Source organism: Heterodontus francisci, chromosome 9, assembly GCF_036365525.1.
Source record: "Heterodontus francisci isolate sHetFra1 chromosome 9, sHetFra1.hap1, whole genome shotgun sequence".
Taxonomy (NCBI): domain Eukaryota; kingdom Metazoa; phylum Chordata; class Chondrichthyes; order Heterodontiformes; family Heterodontidae; genus Heterodontus; species Heterodontus francisci.
Window position 1 is genome coordinate 50,240,702 of NC_090379.1, and position 22,599 is coordinate 50,263,300.

Here is a 22,599-nt window from a genome sequence, read left to right on the forward strand (position 1 = left end):
CAGGGACAACCTCAGGATGGGGAAGTGGCAGAAGGATGCATCAGTGACCTTTTTACCCTCTCCCAGTGGCAGGTCCACACTGCTGTCTGGATCTCTTCTGAGGCTGCTGCAAAACTGGTCACATGCTGGTGGGCAGGATGGCCTGAGGTAGCGTTGTGGTGCTGGAGTCCCTTTAAAGATGGCACCAGCTCATCCGACCGTATCAGCTGACAACACAGCTGCCATCTCCATCTCCATCTCCGTCCATTAAATAATCGGCCACCTACCTGCCAGCTGTTAATTCGCCAACTGGCACGAGATTACCCCGAGAACAGGGATTGGAATGGGGGCACCAGCGCCACCCACTTCCAGTCCCACCTTCCCTTCCCCACCAGGTCATGTCAAATCCCAGCCACTGCATGTTTCCAGCATTATCTGCTTTTATCATGGATATCCATTCAACGACTATGATTTCCAGTTGCCCATACTGATATCTATTGAACTGCTCTGATATCCAATTCCCTATACTGATGTTAAATCGATCATATAGTACCACCTCGCTTTCTCATATAAAACACTATTTCAATTTTAAAAAAATGTTTTAAAATACTAAGAAATCACCCGTTTGATATAGACAGTGGGACAGTTATTGAATGGCAGAAAATAACCTATAATTCACTGGTGCCTGCACATGGAGAGTTTAAAGCATGAGCAGATGATTGCTTTTCAATAGCTGCCTCCTGATATGCATCCCCTTTGTAAAAAAAAAGGTGCAGATGAAACACTGACCATTCTGCCCCCAGTACACTCTTTGCTCTCCTGTGAAAATGATGCCAGAATTAATGACCCCTAACATATTGCTGTTGCTTTCTTTTCTTCTTACTGTAAGTACTTTTTTCAGTCATTCTTTCAGTGGGAGTTATCTCTGTGTTTTATATCTGGCTTGTCAGAAATTGTATATGAGGTAGAAGTCCTCTCAGAAAAACTGATAAGACTCTTATCAGCAGCACAGCAAAATAAGATTTTGTTCCAGAGAATTGTAATAAATTGGAAAGACAGCAACAATTCAGATGGTTGGATAATATCAGAGTACACTTGACAGCTCATTGTACTGTCAATCTGTTTACCAATCTCATAGTAACTAAATAGCTCCATTTTTAATTCCCTTTTACTTCTGAAGCATTATATTGGCCCAGATACCAAGTGAATGTAAGTATATGGAACAATGAGCTGAAGAATGTAAATCGAATTAGCAAGTGTGCAGTGTCTTTTCAGCTCATTATTTGAACACAGATGCTGTTTTTATGGCGTTCTATGCATATGAAGAAACTGAAGTGGAACAAATGAGATTTAGATTTTATTATCCTTTTATAGCATTGCTTATGGGCTTATTTTAATCACTTGGTGAATCCCAACACCTTTCTCCCCTCTACTAATTTTAAACAATACACCATATTATTAGAATGCATTACCTATTTGCAGACAAGATGGCTGTACCCGATAATCAAAATTCCCACTATTTATTGCTTGGAAGTCAAACAAACAGAACTATTAATAGAATCTTCTGCCGGGCGTTTCCTCTGTGTGAAGGTCAGTTTATAGGATTAGCCACAATGCCTTCAGAAAAGCTGCCACTGGAAATACAATAATGTTTCTCTGTTTCCCCTTCCATAGCCAATATTACAATTATTTAAAAGCAAGTAATATTTTCAGCGATTTCCTCAGTTGCTGTTACTTTTAGCTCAGCATTTTCTTTGGTGAATTCTTTTGTTAAGCTATTTCTGTTAGAGGTTTTGTTTCAGCATAGACACCACGCACTTTTGCTTTTACGTGTTTACAAAACTAAAGTCAAACCTTAATATCACATGTCTGTTGGTTATCTCAGCCCTGTCATATTGTCAGTTTTAAAAAAAATCAATTGCTCAAATAAGATGACAGTTTAATTGCAGCAGTCAAGTGTCACCTCCTTTGCAGTTTTGGATGCTTATGGATATGAGTGAGGCAGCAGCTTTTTCGATGAAAATGTGACAGTTGACTCCATGAATTAAAAAAATAAAGGTAACACAGCTTCATTGGACTGGGATTCACTTAGTAACAGCATTAGCAGCTTGTTTCCAGCAAGGGAGGGCCACAATGGGCATGTTTGTTTCACACTTCTATGACAAGCCTGGGACCCACAATATAAATCTGCGTAGGAAGTATTGTGACGGGACAATGAGAGGAACAAGGCACTTTTGGCGATGCTCACTAGGTCTCACTTTAGCTTTATATTTCCTTTAAATTTTATTCTACAGGTCACTGTTTTGGATAAGGTTTGCAAACTGGTCTTAACTGCAAGTCATTAAATGATAGTTCAGTCTCTGAATTACATTTCAAATTTCAATGCAATAAATTATATTATGAGTGCTTTGAAAATGCCAAAGACCATTACAACAGCCATATAGTGTTATCAGGGAGGTGCCGCCTTTCTTCTTAGTTCCTTTCCTTTACTGGCACCTATTGGAGCAAAGCTGAGCTGCCAACCCGTTTTTTATAATTCTTTCATGGGATGTGAGTGTTGCTGGCAAGGGCAGCATCTGGTGCCCATCCCTAATTGCCCTTGATAAGGTGGTGGTGAGCCACCTTCTTGAACTGCTGCAGTCCATCTGCTGTTAGGGAGGGAGTACCAGATTTTTGACCCAGCGACAGTGACTGTGAAGGAACGGCGATATAATTCCAAGTCAGGATGGTGGTTTGGAGGGGAAATGCATCTGCTGCCCTTGTCCTTCTAGGTGATAGAGGTCACAGGTTTGGAGGTGCTGTCAAAGGAGATTATCACAAAGACTGCCTATTCCATTTCTGTAATATCACCTGCCTCTGCCTCCACCTCAGCCCATCTGATGCAGAAACTGTCATCCAATCCATGTCTATGTCACCATCACATTCAAATATTGCAATGTAAGGAGAAAGGGCTAATTGCAATGAGGGCTAATTAATAATCTCGTTGTAAAGGAGCCTTTAGGGAAGAGTGACCATAATATGATAGAATTTTACTTTAAGTTTGAAAGTGATGTAGTTCAATCCGAAACTGGGTTCTTAAATCTATGTTCAAGACAGAGATCGATAGATTATAAGTATTAAAGATATCAAGGGATATCGGGATAGTGCTAGTGCGGGAAAATGGCGTTGAGGTAGAAGATCAGCCATGATCTAGTTGAATGGTGGAGCAGCCTCGAGGGGCTGAATGGTCTACTCCTGCTCCTATTTCCTACGTTCCTATGTTCCTATATTCTTATGTTCTCTTGACTGACCTCTGATCGTCGGTCTTCCATAAATATTAGTGCTTTCAAAACTCTGCTCCGATCCCACACCAAGACTCATCGCTGCTACTCGTGTTGACCTACTGTGACCTCTGGTCCCCCAAAGCCTCAATTTTATTTTTCCCTGTAACCTCCTACAGCACCACAATCCCCCTACCAAACTCCCAAAACCTCTGAATTGTGCCTCCCCCTCTTTCTTTGTTCCACCAATGGCTGCTGTGCTTTTAGCAGCTCAGTCCCCAGTCTCTGGAACTTGTTCCCTAAAACCTGCTCTCCTTTCCACTACCCTCTCATTAGTTAAAGCCCTCCTTACAAACACCTCTTTGACATAGGACGTATGTGGTAATTTTCCAAATTGTCAGGTAGATACCAGTGGCCTGGCTCCATTATAACAGTTTGATGGCAGAAATGCTGCTGTGTTACATTCCAAGATGCATTCAGGGCCCATTGTTATCACTGTATACTCAGCCTTAATGCCACATGCAGTGAACTGACTTGGCTGGACACTGGCATTTAAATTGGTCGGGACCTTGGGTGGGGGGGGGGAGACTGAGTGGGATAGTCTACTTTTGGCTGAAAATACCTTCAAACATTTCAGCTTTGTCTCTTTCACTCATTGCTTTAGGGCAGCAAGCCGTGAGAGAAAAATATTGCCAGTCACAATGTTATTTTGTGTGATTCATTTCGTAACACAACGTGATTTCATACTTGAAGTAACCTTTATCAAAAGATGCATTTTATTATTATTGGATGGTTCTTTTCAAAAATCATTTTTGGGTGGGGTACAGTCAGGTTGGGAGCACCATTCTATTAGTGTTTTGATTGAGTGGAAGAACCTCAGTAATTTACTATCACTGGTACAGTGATCTCTTCCTGGGAAAGTAGGATTAATTTTAAGTGTATTCAAGATCAGTACATGAAGTGATAATTCATAAGTTGTATAAGTTAAAACTTTAACTCCACTGTAATTGCTAAGCAGGGAAATTACTGCATAAACCCATGGAATAAAACCATGTGCAAATTTATAATAAGCACCTCCTGGATGGTATAAACTCCTACAAGCCACCCTCATTATATGGGTCTCAGTTATAGCAGTGTCCCAGTTCTAATAAGTCTAACAGGCCTTTGCTACTGACTTGTTCATGCTGTTTTATATGCACTTTTAAAAGATCCTCACTCCAGTATGCACCTCATTACAGCACAGTGAGCACATGCCTCCTCAGGAGATTGTTCTAATGAGGGTGTAGTATATATTGGTATGCATGACTGGCCTCTTCCTTTTGTTCAATCACTGAAAAGCTGCATCTGCATGAAGTGAGCAGAGGTAGGAACCAAATACAGTTCAATTTTTAAAAAATCGATATGTTTAACCAGTCAAGTAAGAATCCAAAGAAGCATTTAACTAATGTCACAAGAGCACGTGTGTGTTACTTTGGTAACGGCTTTGAAATAAACACAACTGGCCAATCAACCAAATCCATATTAAAGGGGTACATAGCTGAAAATCTTCCCTATTCACTGCGGGGGGCTGGGGGGAGGCAATCATACAGTATTAGGCACTGTTCTCTTACCATATGAATAGTAACACTAGCTTTTAGGGAGTTCTGTTAAATATTTTAACTTAGGATTGAAAATGCTGATAGTTATATATTTAGGCAGCCTTTGTTTTCAGAGCATAAGGTATTGCCCAAGAGTCTTGTGCCAAATGATAGATTTGGATTTTAAAGCTGTAAATAACACCCAAGCAATAGGTCAACACAAAGGTATGCTTGTCTCTTTCAGAGCAATCACCACAAAAAGCTACGGACCCTTTAAGAATTCCCAAGCAAATACTCACCAATAATTTTCTTGATTACTACGTATGACTTTATAAATCTCCAAGCTAACCACAAAGATCCTGTTGAGTCATTCACTTACTTTGCCCTTAGTTTGCTTAATCCATAGCTGCGGTCAATAGCATATTAATATTACAGATTAATTTCAGGCTTAAGCTTGTCTGAGCCAATTAAACGGTCATGCTGAATTCACTGTGAGAACAAAATTATCTTTATGCACACAGAAAAGGAAGAAAATATTAAAGCAAATTGAGTGCTGATGAAATTAATCATAATCATTGTAAGTACTTTCAGCTGCCATCACCCAGTGGGAGATGTAGTTTGACTATATCTCCAATACAGCTTCAGACCAACCTTTGATATCCTTTTCACAGATCCTGAAGACATGCTTGAAAGTGCAACTGAGAAGTGCAAATGTGAAAAAGCACTTGGGACATGGTCATTCTTGCCATTTGGGCACTGCATATACCTAACCTCTTTAGCTGTTTAACAGGGAAAATTTCTAATTAACAAAAAAAAAGATCGTGCTGTGGATTACTGGTGACACTATCTGAGGAATAGCATGTCAGCCAGTTAAAATACTCAAGGACTTCATAACTTATACTAGTGCAATCATCATTGTATTATAATTAGAGCTTAAATTGTCATGTTCCCAGGCTGATCTGATCTAGATCAGACTTGACACTCAACATGATATCTTCATAATTGAAACCCTTGCCATGATACTTTATTCTAAAGACTTATTCCTTTTTTAAAAAAAGAAGCTTAATTCCCCTTTCAATTGCTTTAAGCTCCCTGATGGATGAGACGTTAAACCAAGGCCCTGTCTGCCCTCTCAGGTGGACATAAAGGATCCTCTGGCACTATTCAAAACAGAGCAGGGAGTTCTTCTCATGTCCTGGCCAATATTTCTTCCTCAATTAACATCACTAAAAAACAGATTATCTGGTCATTATGGCATTGCTGTTTGTGGGACCTTGTTGTACGCAAATTGGCTGCCACGTTTCCTGCATTACAACAGTGACTACACTTCAAAAGGCACTTCAATGGCGGTAAAGCACTTTGGGAAGGCCTGAGGTTGTGAAAGAAGCTACATGAATGCAAGTTTTTCTTTCTTTTATCTTACCCATCAACCAAGAAGGCAAGCAGCTGGTTATCTCATTTGTGTCTCCTGTGTTGCACTGTACCTGCTGCTAGGAGTAATAAGTGATGAATACCCTGAGTAATTCACTCATTGATTTTTCCTTATTGTGAAGCATTGTTGGCCCCACCTGCCACCTTCTACCAGTGTCGGCTCCTCCTGCCATCTACTACCAGTGTTGGCTCCATCTGCTACTTTCTACCAGTGTCAGTTCTGCATGCCTTCTTCCACCAGTGTCAGCTCTACCTGCCTTCTTCTACCAGTGTCAGTTCTGCCTGCCACCTTCTACCTGTACTGCTCCACCTGCCACCTTTCACCAGTGCTGGCTCTGCCTGTCACCCTCTACCGGTAGCCTTATCTGCATTGAAAACTCATTGTGAGGAGAATGACTGGTGAGAGCCTGCAGCCTACCACATTGTGGCACAGTGAGCTTGTTCCCCCAATACACTTTGCTGCAGACTGTCGCAGTAATGCACTGCCATTGTGGAGAACCAACTAAAATTATATAGAAAGGGTTAAATCTTTGTTGCAGAAATTATTTATTCAGTACAGCAATAGCAAAGCATAAACTAGATCAACAAAAACACAGAGGGCTGATGTTCTCCAAGTGCAATATGGAATAACATAAAAGCTAAATCTGCAACTCGATTATTAAGTATTTTGGCAGCTTTGATTCAGTGTTACTAAATTTTTGATCATGTAGTCTATTGATATCATTAGATCAGCTGTTATGGAAGGCTTTCACACCAATAGAATATTGGATCTTTTTAGCATCACAAGATGATATTGATTTCATATTCAGTGTGCATATATAACAAAAGATCTATTTTTTTTATTCATTCATGGGATGTGGGCGTCACTGGCTATGCCAGCATTTATTGCCCATCCCTAATTGCCCTTCAGAAGGTGGTGGTGAGCTGCCTTCTTGAACCGCTGCAGTCCATGTGAGGTAGGTACACCCACAGTGCTGTTAGGAAGGGACTTCCAGGATTTTGACCCAGCGACAGTGAAGGAACAGCAATATAGTTCCAAGTCAGGGTGGTGTGTGACTTGGACGGGAACTTGCAGGTGGTGATGTTCCCATGCATCTGCTGCTCTTGTCCTTCGAGGTGGTAGAGGTTGCGGGTTTGGAAGGTGCTGTCTAAGGAGCCTTGGTGCATTGCTGCAGTGCATCTTGTAGTTGGTACACACTGCTGCCACTGTGCGTCGGTGGTGGAGGGAGTGAATGTTTGTGGATGGTGTGCCAATCAAGTGGGCTTCTCTGTTCTGGATGGTGTTGAGCTTCATGAGTGTTGTTGGAGCTGCACCCATCCAGGCAAGTGGAGAGTATTCCATCACACTCCTGACTTGTGCCTTGTAGATGGTGGACAGGCTTTGGGGAGTCAGGAGGTGAGTTACTCGCCGCAGGATTCCTAGCCTCTGACCTGCTCTTGTAACCACGGTATTTATATGGCTACTCCAGTTCAGTTTCTGGTCAATGGTAGCCACTAGGATGTTGATAGTGGAGGATTCAGCGATGGTAATGCCGTTGAATGTCAAGGGGAGATGGTTAGATTGTCTCTTGTTGGAGATGGTCGTTGCCTGGCACTTGTGTGGTGCAAATGTTACTTGCCACTTATCAGTCCAAGCCTGGATATTGTCCAGGTCTTGCTGCATTTCTACACGGACTGCTTCAGTATCTGAGGAGTTGCGAATGGTGCTGAACATTGTGCAAACATCAGCAAACATCCCCACTTCTGACCTTATGATTGAAGGAAGGTCATTGATGAAGCAGCTGAAGATCAATCGAGGCATAGGTTACAAAAACAGGGAGGTCATGTTGGAGTTGTACAGAACTTTGGTAAGGTCACAGCAGGAGTCCTGTGTGCAATTCTGGTCGCCACATTATAGGAAGGATGTGATTGCATTGTAGGGGGTGCAGAGGCGATTCACCAGGATGTTGCCTGGGATGGAACATTTAAACTATGAAGAGAGGTTGGATAGGCTTGGGTCGTTTTCGCTGGAGCAGAGAAGACTGAGGGGTGACCTGATCGAGGTGTACAAGATTATGAGGGGCATGGACAGGGTGGATAGGGAGATGCTGTTCCCCTTAGTTGAAGGGTCAGTTACGAGGGGTCACAAGTTTAAGGTGCGGGGCGGGAGGTTTAAGGGGGATTTGAGGAAGAACTGTTTTACCCAGAGGGTGGTGACGGTCTGGAATGCATTGCCTGGGAGGGTGGTAGAGGCAGGTTGCCTTACATCCTTTAAAAAGTACCTGGATGAGCACTTGGCACGTCATAACATTCAAGGCTATGGGTCAAGTGCTGGCAAATGGGATTAGGTAAACAGGTCAGGTGTGTTTAATACATCGGTGCAGACTCGATGGGCCGATGGGCCTCTTCTGCACTGTATTATTCTGTGATTCTGTGAAGATGGTTGGGCCTAGGCCAGTACCCTGGGACTGAGGAACTTCTGCAGTGATATCCTGAAGCTCAGATGATTGACCTCCAACAACCACAGCCATCTTCCTTTGTGCTAGGTATGACTCCAACCAGCAGAGAGTTTTACCCCTGATTCCCATTGACTCCAATTTTACTAGGGCTCCTTGATGCCATACTTGGTCAAATGCTGCCTTGATGTCAAGGGCAGTCACTCTCACCTCACCTCTTGAGTTCAGCTCTTTTGTCCATGTTTGAACCAAGGCTGTAAAGAGGTCAGGAGCTGAGTGGCCCTGGCGGAACCCAAACTAAGCATCACTGAGCAGGTTATTGCTAAGCAAGTGCTGCTTGATGGCACTATTCAAACACCAGGAACAGGACACAGCTGAAAATAGCAAAATATAGATAAAAGTAGCACATAAATGCCCGCTTATTATTGCTGAGATGCATGGACAGTAACCAGGTGTATTCATTTTAATATGAGAACAGAAAGTGCCGGAAATACTCAGCAGGTCTGGCAGCATCTGTGTAGAGAGAAACAGAGATAACGCTTCAAGTCTGTGACCTTTCATCAGAACTGGCCAGACTGAAGAAACTTTCAAAAGAAGTTGCTAGAGTTACAGAAGAGCTCGCAAAGCATTTTTTTTCACTTTGCACCTGGATTGAGTTTGGCTTACCTCTGAAAGCTCTAGGAAATGTTTTATTGCCGCCCACAGTAAGAGGTGCTGAGTATCATTTACAGGAATTCCAATGTGCATTTCCTTATACATAATTATAATGGAGTAGGAGAAAGAAGAAAAGGAGGAGTGAAAAATGCAGGCAAAGAGAGGAAAGGCCTGTGCTTGAGGATGCCATGCCCTACAAGATCTTACCCCTCCTAAAGTCCTCTAGATCATACTAATACTTTAGTGAAGAGATATGTGTCATAGGAGGGTAATCAGCTAAAGAGGCAATACAGGATCTGTGCCAGCATCTACATGAAGACCCGAAGCCTAGATCATCTCCCTGGGCAGCTCTGCCTGTGAAAGATAACTGCACTCAACTTTTATACCACAGGCTTATTTCAAACCACTATGGGAGATCTGTGCAATATTAGTCATGGTATCATCCGGGCATGCATTCATCAAGTAACTAACACACTTTATAGTACTCTTAGAGAAGTCACCCAGTTCAGAATGACAGCATGTTAAGGCGATCCAGTTTTATAACATTGTTGGGTTCCCCATAGCACTGACTGCAATAGATGGAACCCACATACCATTACAAGCTCTAAGCGTCAACCTCCTCAAATTTGTTAACAAATAGAAGTACCACTTGCTGATTGCTCAGATTGTGTAAAGCAACAATGCAAAGAGTCCTTCATGTGAATGCCAAGTTTTCTGGAAATTGCCATGATGCTTTCATCCTCAGGAATGAACTCTTCAAGGTAGATAGTTAATTGAGCAGGTGGATTGTGGATGTTAAGGCTTGCAGCCATGGATAATGGTCCTTCTAAAGGTTGTGAGAAGTGTTACATGCCTGTACCAGATCATTAAGAGAGTCTTCAAGGTTTTCAAGGGATGCTTTTTGCTGCCTTAATAGATCAAGCAGGACTTCGAAATATGTTCCAGACCAAATGTCATACAAGTAGCCTGCAGTGGTCACCATTCCACTGGGCTCTGAATCTGTTTGTCCACTGATATTGAGTTTGGCTTACCTCTGAAATCTCTAGTAAACTTTTATTCCCACCCATAGTAAGATAACTATAATCCATTATCAAAGATTTTATAGCAGAGTACTTAGAGAACAGTGGTAGAATTGGGCAGAGTCAGCATGGATTTACGAAAGGGAAATCATGCTTGACAAATCTACTACATTTCTTCGAGGATGTAACTAGTAGAGTTGATGAGGGGGAGTCAGTGGATGTGGTTTATTTGGACTTTCAGAAGGCTTTCAACAAAGTCCCACATAAGAGATTAGTGTGTAAAATTAAAGCGCATGGGATTGGGGGTAGTGTATTGGGATGGGTAGAAAATTGGTTGGCAGACAGGAAACAAAGAGTAGGGATAAATGGGTATTTTTCTGAATGGCAGGCAGTGACTAGTGGGGTACCACAGGGATTAGTGCTAGGACCCCAGCTATTCACAATATATATTAATGATTTAGATGATCTAAATGTAATATCTCCAAATTTGCAGATGACACAAAACTGGGTGGGAGAGTGAGTTGTGAGGAGGATGCAAAGAGGCTTCAGGGTGATTTGGACAAGTTGAGTAAGTGGGATAATGCATGGCAGATGCAGTATAATGTGGATAAATGTGAGGTTATCCACTTTGGTCGCAAAAACAGGAAAGCAGATTATTATCTGAATGGCTATAAACTGAGAGAGGGGAATATGCAGCGAGACCTGGATGTTCTCATACACCAATCACTGAAGGTAAGCATGCAGGTGCAACAGGTGGTAATAAAGGAAAATGGTATGTTGGCCTTCATAGTGAGAGGATTCGAGTACAGGAGCAGGGATGTCTTGCTGCAATTATACAGGGCCTTGGTGAGGCCACGCCTGGAATATTGTGTGCAGTTTTGGTCTCCCTATCTGAGGAAGGATGTTCTTGCTATGGAGGGAGTGCAGCGAAGGTTTACCAGACCGATTCCTGGGATGGCCAGACTGATGTATGAGGAGAGATTGAGTCGGTTCGGATTATATTCGCTGGAGTTCAGAAGAGTGAGGGGGATCTCATAGAAACCTATAAAATTCTAACAGGACTTGACAGGGTAGATGCAGGAAGGATGTTCCCGATGGTGGGGGGGGGGAGTCCAGAACCAGGGGTCCTAGTCTAAGGATAGGCGGTAAACCTTTCAGGACTGAGATGAGGAGAAATGTCTTCACCCAGAGAGTGGTGAGCCTGTGGAATTCGCTAACACAGAAAGCAGTTGAGGCCAAAACATTGTACGCTTTCAAGAAGGAGTTAGATATAGCTCTTGGGTCTAAAGGGATCAAAGGGTATGGGGAGAAAGCGGGAACAGGTTACTGAGTTGGATGATCACCCAGGATCATAATGATTGGCAGAGCAGGCTCGAAGGGCCGAATGGCCTACTCCTGCTCCTATTTTCTATGTTTCTGTGTTTCTATAAGTGGCCTGACTGGTCTAATGACAGTTATCCAATCCTGAGAAACAGTGTCCTGCATCTTGACCGCTAACATTTGAAAGTCAGTACACAGTATGCTTACAAATCTATTTCCATTAAAACCAGCGCAGCATAAGAACATAAGAAATAGGAGCAGGAGTAGGCTATTTGGTCCCTTGAGCCTGCTCCACCATTCAACAAGATCATGGCTGATCTGATTATGGCCTGAACTCCACTTTCCTGCCAGCCCCCATAGCACTTGACTCTCCTGTAGATCGAAAATTTGTCCAACTCAGCCTTGAATATATTCAATGACTCAGCCTCCACTGCTCTCTAGGGAAGAGAATGCCAAAGATTAACCACCCTCTAAGAGAAGAAGTTCCTCTGTCTTAAATGGGCAACCCCTTATTTTGAAACTGTTCCCCCACGAGGGGAAACATCTTTCAACATTTACCCTGTCAAGCCCCCTCAGAATCTTATATGTTTCAATAAGATCACCTCTCATTCTTCTGAACTCCAATCAGTATAGGCCCAACTTGCTCAACCTTTCCTCATAAGGCAACCCCTTCATCGCAGGAATCAACCTCGTGAAACTTCTCTGTACTGGCTCCTATGCAAGTATATCCCTCCTTAAATAAGGAGACCAAAACTGTATGCACTACTCTAGGTGTGGTCTCGCCAATGCCTCACTAAGTCATGTAGCATTACTTCCCTACTTTTATATTCCATCTCCCTTGCAAAAAAAAGGCTAACGTTGCATTTGCCTTCCGAATTACTTCTTGGAACTGCATGCTAACTTTTTGTGATTCATGTACAAGGACACACAGTTCCCATTGTACTGCTGCATTCTGCAGTCTCTCTCCATCTAAATAATATTCTGCTTTTTATTCTTCCCATCAAAGTGGACAACCTGACATTTTCCCATATTATCTACCACTCCATCTGCCAAATTTTTGTCCACTCACTTATCAAATCTATATCCCTTTGTAGATTCTTTGTGTTCTCCTCACAACTTGCTTTCCTACCTATCTTTGTATCGGTGGTGTTCTCAGGACTGAAGTAAAATTCAGCTGAGTTTAGTGAAAGATATGAGACTGCATGATGTTGAAAACAATGGATTCTTCTTTATTCTTTTACTTTCATTTTCCAGCCCCTCTGCTGGCATATATGTGTCTGGTAGCCTCAAGTGAATAAAATGCACAATGTAATTTTCAAAACACTACAGTATTGCTACAATACACTCGGTCCCTGTATCCCAGTCATTAATATAGAATGTAATTGGTTGAGGCCCCAGCACTGATCCCTGTGGCATCCCACTGGTTAAAGTTTGCTAACCTGAAAATGCCCCATTTATCCCACCTCTCTGTTTTCTGTTAGTTAGCCAATTCTCTATCCATGCTAATATATTACCCCCAACACCATGAGCTCTTATCTTGTGCAGTAACCTGTTATACGGCACCTTATCGATGCCTTTTGGAAATCCAAATTACCTCATCTATTGGTTCCCTTTTATCCAACCTGCTTGTTGCATCCTTAATAAACTCTAATAAATTTTGCAAACACTATTTCCCTCTCACAAACCCTTGATGACTCTGCTTGATTGTATTATGATTTTCAAAATGTCCTGCTGCTATTTCTTTAATAATGGATTCCAGCATGTTCCCAATGACAGATGCTAGGCCTATAGTTTCCCACTTTCTGTTTCCCTCCTTTCTTGAATAGAGGTGTTACATTTGTGGTTTTCCAATCAGCTACGACCTTTCTAGAATCTAAGGATTTTTGGAAGTTTACAACCAATGCATCAACTATCTCTACAACCACTTCTTTTAAGACCCCAGGATGCAGGCCATCAGGTCCTGTAGACTTGTCATTGGTTTTCCTAGTACTTTTTCTTTCGTGATAGTGGTTGTTTTAATTTCCTTACTCCCTTTTCCCCTTGATTTTCTACTATTCTTGGGATATTTTTGTGTCTTCTTCTGTGACAGATGCAAAATACTTGTTCAAAGTCTCTGCCATTTCCTTGTTTCCAATTATTAATTCCACAGTCTCATCCTCTAAGGGGCCAATGTTTACTTCAGCTACTCTCTCCCTTTTTATATACTTGTGGAAGTTCTTACTGTCTGTTTTTATATTTCTTGTTAGATTACTCTCATATTCTAATTTTTCCCTCTTTATTTTCCTTTTGTCATCCTTTGCTGGTTTCTAAAATTTACCCAATCTTCTGGCCTACCACTAATCTTCGCAGCATTGTATGCCTTTTCTTTCAATTCGATATCATCCATAACTTCCTTAGTTAGCTATGGGTGGTGCATCCTTCTCATAGAGTCTTTCTTTCTGAATGATATATATCTTTGTTGAGTGTCATAAAATATCTCCTTAAATGTCTGCCACTGCTTATGTACTGTGTTACCTTTTAACCTATTTTCCCAGTCCACTGTAGCCAACTCTGTCTTCAAACATTTGTAATTGCATTTATTTAAGTTTAAGACACTAGTTTCAGACCCAAGTTTCTCACCCCCAAACTGAATGTGAAATTCTAAAATGTTATGATCACTCTTACCTAGAGGATCCTTTACTATGAGATAATTAATTAATCCTGCCTCATTACACATTACCAAGTCTAAAATAGCCTGTTCCCTGGTTGGTTCCACGATGTAGTGTTTGAAGAAACCGTCCGAATACAGTCTATGAACTCATCCTCAAGGCTACCTTTAGTGATTTGCCTAATCTAAATAAAGATTAAAATCACCCACAATTATTGCAGTAGCTTTCTTCCAAGCCCCCATTATTTCTTGATTTATACTCTGTCCTACAGTGTGGCTATTGTTAGGTGGCCTATAAATTACTCCCACCAGTGACTTCCTTCCTTTGCTATTTTTTTTATCCCCATCCAAACTGATTCTATATCTTGATCTTCCAAGACAAGATCATTTCTCAGTGCTGTACTGATCTCATCCTTTAATAAAAAATGCTACCACACATCCTTTTCCTTTCTTCCTATCCTTCAGAAATGCCAAGTACACTTGAATATTTAGTTCCCAGCCTTGGTCACTCTGGAACTATGTCTCTAATAGTTATCATATCATACCCATTTATTTCTATTTATGCTCTCAATTCACCCATCTTGTTATGAATGCTGCATGACAGCTTTAATTCTGTTTTTTTACAATTTTTCCCTAGCCTGACCCTATTTGCTGATGCACCCTGCCCCTTCTTGTCAGTCTGATTATCATTACCTTTATCGCTACCCTGCACTATTGCCTTGTCCTTTCTCATTAATTTTCTAAATCTCCCCTTGCCCCTACTATTTAGTTTAAAGCCCTCTCTACAGTCTTTGTTATACGATTTGCCAGGACACTGGTCCCAGTACGGTTCAAATGAAGCCTGTCCTAATGGTACACCTTCCTCTTTCTCCAGTACTGATGCCAGTGCCCCATAAAGTGAAACCCATTTCTCCCACACCAATCTTTGAGCCACGCATTCAACTCTCTGATTTTATTTACACAATGCCAATTTTCTCGTGGCTCAGCTAGTAATCCAGAGATTATTACTTTTGTGGTTCTAATTTTTAATTTAGTCCCGAGCCACTCATCCTCCCTCAGCAGAACCTCCATCTTAGTCCTACCTATGCTGTTGGGTACCTATGTGGACCACACAACTGGATCCTTCACCTCCCACTCCAAGTTCCTCCCCAGCCCTAAGAAGATGTCCTTAACTCTGGCATCGGGCAGGCAACACAGCCTTCAGGACTCATGCTATTGGCTGCAGAGAACAATATCTATCCAGATAACTATACTGTCCCATACTACTACTACATTCCTTTTCACTTCCCCCAATTGAATGATCCTCTATACCATGGTGCTGTAGTCAGTTTGCTCATCCTCCCTGCAGCCCCTGCTCTCATTTACATTGGCAGCAAGAACCTCAAACCTGTTGGGCAAATACAAGGGCTGAGGCTCTTCCAGTGCTACCTTCTGGATCCCGATACCAGCCTCACTCACACCCTCCTGTCCCTGACCACGTACCAAATCTGAAATATCTACTCCTAAGGGTTGTGACTGCCTCCTAGAATGAAGTGTCCAGATAAATTTCTTCCTCCCTGATGCATTGCTGTCTGAAGCTCAGATTCCAGCTGATCAACTCTGAGCCGAAGTTCCTCGAGCTGCAGACACTTACTGCAGATGTGATTGCAGTGGATCACACTGGTGTCCACCAGCTCCCACACGATACAGCTGCAATACATCAGCTGCCCTGCCATCTTTATTGTATTTTGTTTAACCAATTAGGGATTCACATTTAGAAACATTGCTCAATGGTAATTTGTAGTTATAGGCAAGTAGCTCATCTCCTGACTCCCCAAAGCCTGTCCACCATCTACAAGGCACAAGTCAGGAGTGTGATGAAATACTCTTCACTTGCCTGGATGGGTGCAGCTCCAACAACACTCAAGAAGCTCGACACCATCCAGGGCAAAGCAGCCCTCTTGATTGGCACCCCCTCCACAAACATTCACTCCCTCCACCACCAACGCTCAGTGGCAGCAGATGCACTGCAACAATGCACCAAGGCTCCTTAGACAACACCTTCCAAACCCATGACTTCTACCACCTAGAAGGACAAGGGCAGCAGATGCATGGGAACACCACCACCTGCAAGTTCCCCTCCAAGCCACACACCATCCTGACTTGGAACTATATCACCGTTACTTCAATGTTACTGGGTCAAAATCTTGAAACTCCCTTCCTAACAGCACTGCGGGTGTACCTACCCCATATGGACTGCTGCGGTTCAAGAAGGCGGCTCACCACCACCTTCTCAAGGGAAATTAGGGATGGGCAATAAATGCTGTTCTAGCCAGCGATGCCCACATCCCATGAATGAATAAAAAAAATTAAGTAGTTTAACCAGTTAAGCTATAAATTTAATACAGTACTTATATCTTCCCAGTACCAGTTTAGAGAAAATAAAAGAAACCTTAAAACTCACCAAGCTATCACCTACCTGCTTAACTAATTAATGCCTCTGGATTTCAGCTCTCAAGTCTCACTGTGTCCCTCTCTCGGATCCCTCCTTGTTCTGTAAAAGACTAGAACAGCATCTCTTCCCTCACTGCGCCAAATTCCCACACTCACCAAATTCCTGACTTAAGCATCCTGTCGAAGAAGGCCTCCATCGAGCTAGACGTTGCGCTACTTACTTCTACCTGTTTTTCCACGGAGGTGATGTCAACTAGTAGTCCTGGGCTATTGCTGAGGTGGGGATCAGTTGCTAATTCCATTGAAGTTGTCACATTCACCATTGATGCCTCCAACAAAGAAAAAACTTCTCCGATATGCCCCCTCCCTGCTTTTCATGCACATTGCAAGAAAGTTTCTTGAAAAATAGATTTGACAAATTTGGTGACAGCTAGCATTTGAGGACTGTGTCCCAGGTGGCATCAGACATTATGTAGAAGAAAGGGTTATAAATAAGAACAGTTAGGGGAGATGATAACACTTTCCATAAGATTCCAATTTAGTGACCTCTTAACAACAGTAGAGTCTGAAGGGTTACAGTATGCAGCAGTTCATCTTAGAGGATGAACAGTGGGCTTGGGCCAGGGTACCAAAGGACAGTGACCAGCATATTATCTTGCCTGCCATCAACAGGTCATTAGACTTTTTCCAGCATTGATCTGAATTCTGGGGTGAGATCGGTAGCACCACTGCCACCTTCCTCCACATGACATGTGAGAACTATCACTGTGGTTTTCTCCTGTGATCATCCAACAGTCTCACTCTCTTTTGTTACATTTCATTCAGGATTGTCTATATGTTAGTCTCATTGAAATTGGGTGCCCTTCTTTGCTACTTATTTGTAATGAAATGCTCCATTCTTTGGGTGCCTCTGTCAGGCCTTCCACGGGAAAACATGCTTTAAAAGTGGCACAAAATCGCACATGGGCCGTCCATTAAAAGCATAAGAAATAGGAGCAGGAGTAGGTCATACAGCCCTTCGAGCCTTCTCTGCCATTCAATAAGATCATTCTGCATCAACTCCATCTTCCCGCCCTATCCTCATATCCCTTGATTCCCTAGTGCTGAAAAATCTATCCATCCCAGCTATGTGGCAGTCGACTCAGTGCATCAAAAACTTTCCTACCTATGTGCTGATCCCCTAGCTTACTGCTGCAATCTTCAGTCAGAATTGGCCTCATAAGGGCTGCATTCTTCATTTCCTAGGCTCAATCAAGTGTACTACACATGTGTTCCACAGGAGTTGCACTACTGAACCACCAATAGATATTAAAACCAACTAACCCCACAATTTACAGAGGGTAAGCGTTGGCAAGCATCAACGGGGGACATTCCCAACTCATATGTGTAACACTGGTGTAAGCAGCACCATGGCATTTTGGGCCCACTTGAGAATAAATATAATATTGTCACCTCCCAAATCCATGCCCATCATTCCTGGAACTCCATGTTTGAATCTCTCCAATCAGGTTTCCACCCCTGTCACAGTATTGAAACAGCTCTTATCAAAGTCACTGATCACATCCTATGTGACTGTGACAAAGGAAAGCTTTCTCAATCTGTCTGCAGCCCATGACATGGTAGGCCACACTATCCTCCTACAAAGTGGCTGCACTGTCGTCCAGCTGGGTGGGACTGCACTCACCTGGTTCCATTCTTATTGATCTAATCATAATTAGAGTATCACTTGCAATGGCTTCTCTTCCTGCTCCTGCACTGTTACCTCTGGTGTCCCCCAAGAACCTATCCTTGGCCCCCTCCTATTTCCCATCTACATGCTACCCCTTGGTGACACCATCCAAAAGCACTGTGTTAGTTTTCACATGTATGCTGACCATACCCAGCTCTACCTCACCACCACCTCTTTCAACTCCTCCACTGTTGCCAAATTATCAGACTGCTTATCTGACATCCAGTACTGGATGAGCAGAAATTTCCTCCAATTAAATATTGGGAAGACTGAAGCCATTGTTTTCAGTCCCTGCTCCATACTCCGCTCCTTAGCTATCAACTCCATCCCTCTCCATGGAAACAGTCTGGAACTAAACTGTATGTTCGTAACCTTGGGGAGGCAGTGGCATAGTGGTATTGTCACTGGACTAGTAACCCAGAGACCCAGGGTATTGCTCTGGGGACATGAGTTCAAATCCCACCACAGCAGAAGGTGGAATTTGAATTCAATTAATAAATCTGGAATTAAAAGCTAGTCTAATGATGGAACCATGAAACCATTGTCGATTGTTGTAAAAACCCAACTGGTTCACTAATGTCCTTTAGGGAAGGAAATCTGCTGTCCTTACCTAGTCTGGCCTACATGTGACTCCAGACCCACAACAATGTGGTTGACTCTTACATGCCCTCTGAAATGGCCTACCAAGCCACTCAGTTGTATCTAACCGCGATGAAGTCAATAAAAAGGAATGAAACTGGACGGACCACCTGGCATCGACCTAGGCACCGGAAACGACAATGGCAAACCGAGCCCTGTCAACCCTGCAAAGTCCTCCTTACTAACATCTGGGGGCTTGTGCCAAAGTTGGGAGAGCTGTCCCACAGACTAGTCAAGCAACAGCCTGACATAGTCATACTCACGGAATCATACCTTACAGACAATGTCCCATACACTGCCATCACCATCTCCGGGTATGTCCTGACCCACGAGCAGGACAGACCCACCAGAGGTGGTGGCACAGTGGTATACAGTAGGGAGGTAGTTTCCCTGGGAGTCCTCAACATCGACTCCGGACCCCATGGTCTCATGGCATCAGATCAAACTTTGACATGGAAACCTCCTGCTGATTACCACCTACTGCCCTCCCTCAGCTGATGAGTCAGTACTCCTCCATGTTGAACAGCACTTGGAGGAAGCACTGAGGGTGGTGAGGGCACAAAATGTACTCTGGGTGGGGGACTTCAATGTCCATCACCATGAGTGGCTCGGTAGCAACACTACTGACCGAGCTGGCCGAGTCCGAAAGGACAGAGCTGCTAGACTGGGTATGCGGCAGGTGGTGAGGGAACCAACACGAGGGGAAAACATACTTGACCTCATCCTCACCAATCTGCCTGCCGCAGATGCATCTGTCCATGACAGTATTGGTAGGAGTGACCACCGCACAATCCTTGTGGAGACAAAGTCCCGCCTTCACATTGAGGATATCCTCCATCGTGTTGTGTGGCACTGCCACTGTGCTAAATGGGATAGATTTCAAACAGATCTAGCAATACAAAACTGGGCATCCATGAGGCGCTGTGGACCATCAGCAGCAGCAGATTTGTACTGAACCACAATCTGTAACCTCATGGCCCAGCATATCCCCCACTCTACCATTACCATTAAGCCAGGAGACCAACCTTGGTTCAATGAAAAGTGCAGGAGGGCATGCCAGGAGCAGCACCAGGCATACCTCAAAATGAGGTGTCAACCTGGTGAAGCTACAACACAGGACTATCTGCATGCCAAACTGCGTAAGCAGCATGCGATAGACAGAGCTAAGCAATCCCATAACCAAAGGATCAGATCTAAGCTCTGAGGTCCTGCCAAATCCAGCCATAAATGGTGGTGGACAATTAAACAACTAACTGGAGGAGGTGGCTCCACAAATATGCGCATCCTCAATGATGGGGGAGCCCAGCACATCAGTGCAAAAGATAAGGCTGAAGCATTTGCAACAATCTTCAGCCAGAGGTGCCGGGTTGATGATCCATCTTGGCCTCCTCCTGAAGTCCCCAGCATCACAGATGCCAGACTTCAGCCAATTCGATTCACTCCGCGTGATATCAAGAAATGACTGAAGGCACTGTATACTGCAAAAGCTATGGGCCCTGACAATATTCCGGCAATAGTACTGAAGACCTGTGCTCCAGAACTTGCCGCGCCCCTAGCCAAGCTGTTCCAGTACAGCTACAACACTGGCATCTACCCTGCAATGTGGAAAATTGCCCAGGTATGTCCTGTACACAAAAAGCAGCACAGGTCCAACCCGGCCAATTACTGCCCCATCAGCCTACTCTCAATCATCAGTAAAGTGATGGAAGGTGTATTGCTTAGCAATAACCTGCTCAGTGATGCTCAGTTTGGGTTCCGCCAAGGCCACTCAGCTCCTGACCTCGTTACAGCCTTGGTTCAAACATGGACAAAAGAGCTGAACTCAAAAGGTGAGGTGAGAATGACTGCCCTTGACATCAAGGCAGCATTTGACCGAGTATGGCATCAAGGAGCCCTAGCAAAACTGAGGTCAATGGGAATCAGGGGGAAAACCCTCCACTGGCTGGAGTCATACCTAGCACAAAGGAAGATGGTTGTGTTGTTGGAGGTCAATTATCTGAGCTCCAGGACATTAGTGCAGGAGTTCCTCAGGGTAGTGTCCTAGGGCCAACCATCCTCAGCTGCTTCATCAATGACCTTCCTTCAATCATAAGGTAGGAAGTGGGGATGTTCGCTAATGACTACACAATGTTCAGCACCATTCGTAACTCCTCAGATACTGAAGCAGTCCGTGTAGAAATGCAGCAAGACCTGGACAATATCCAGGCTTGGACTGATAAGTGGCAAGTAACATTCGCGCCACACAAGTGCCAGGCAATGACCATCTCCAACAAGAGAGAATCTAACCATCTCCCCTTGACATTCAACGGCATTACCATCTCTGAATCCCCCACTATCAACACCTTAGGGGCTACCATTGACCAGAAACTGAACTGGAGTAGCCATATAAATACCATGGCGACAAGAGCAGGTCAGAGGCTAGGAATCCTGAGGCGAGTAACTCACCTCCTGACTCCTCAAAGCCTGTCCACCATCTACAAGGCACAAGTCAGGAGTGTGATGGAATACTCTCCACTTGCCTGGATGGGTGCAGCTCCAACAACACTCATGAAGCTCGACACCATCCAGGACAAAGCAGCCCACTTGATTGGCACACCATCTACAAACATTCACTCCCTCCACCACTGACGCACAGTGGCAGCAGTGTGTACCATCTACAAGATGCACTGCAGCAATGCACCAAGGCTCCTTAGACAGCACCTTCCAAACCCGTGTCCTCTACCAACTAGAAGGACAAGGGCAGCAAATACATGGGAACACCACCACCTGCAAGTTCCCCTCCAAGTCACACACCATCCTGACTTGGAACTATATCGCCGTTCCTTCACTGTCGCTGGGTCAAAATCCTGGAACTCCCTTCCTAACAGCACTGTGGGTATATCTACCCCACATGGACAGCAGCTGTTCAAGAAGGCTGCTCACCACCACCTTCTGAAGGGCAATTAGGGATGGGCAATAAATGCTGGCCTGCCCGTGACGCCCACATCCCATGAATGAATTAAAAAAAAAATTTGACCCCGAGATGAGCTTCCAACCGTATATTTGCGTCATTCCTAAGACTGCCTATTTTCTCCTCCATAACGTCGTCCCACCTGACCCCTGTCTCTAGCTCATCTGCTGCTGAAACCCTCATTCATATTCTTGTTACTTCTAGACTTGACTATTCCAACCACTCCTGGTGGGTCTCCTACATTCTCCTCTTCGTAATCTTGAGGTCACCCAAAATTCTGCTGGCCGTGTCTTAATTTGCACCAGGTCCCATTTGCCTATCACCACTGTGCTCATTGACCTACATTTGCTCCCAGTCAAGCAATGTCTTGATTTTAAAATTCACATCCTTGTTTTCAAATCCCTCCATGGCCTCACACCTCCCCCCTCCCCCTCCCCACCTCTGTAATCTCCTCCAGCCCCACAACCTCTGAGATATCTGCACTCCTCTAATTCTGGCCTCTTGAGCTTCCCAATTTTAATCACTC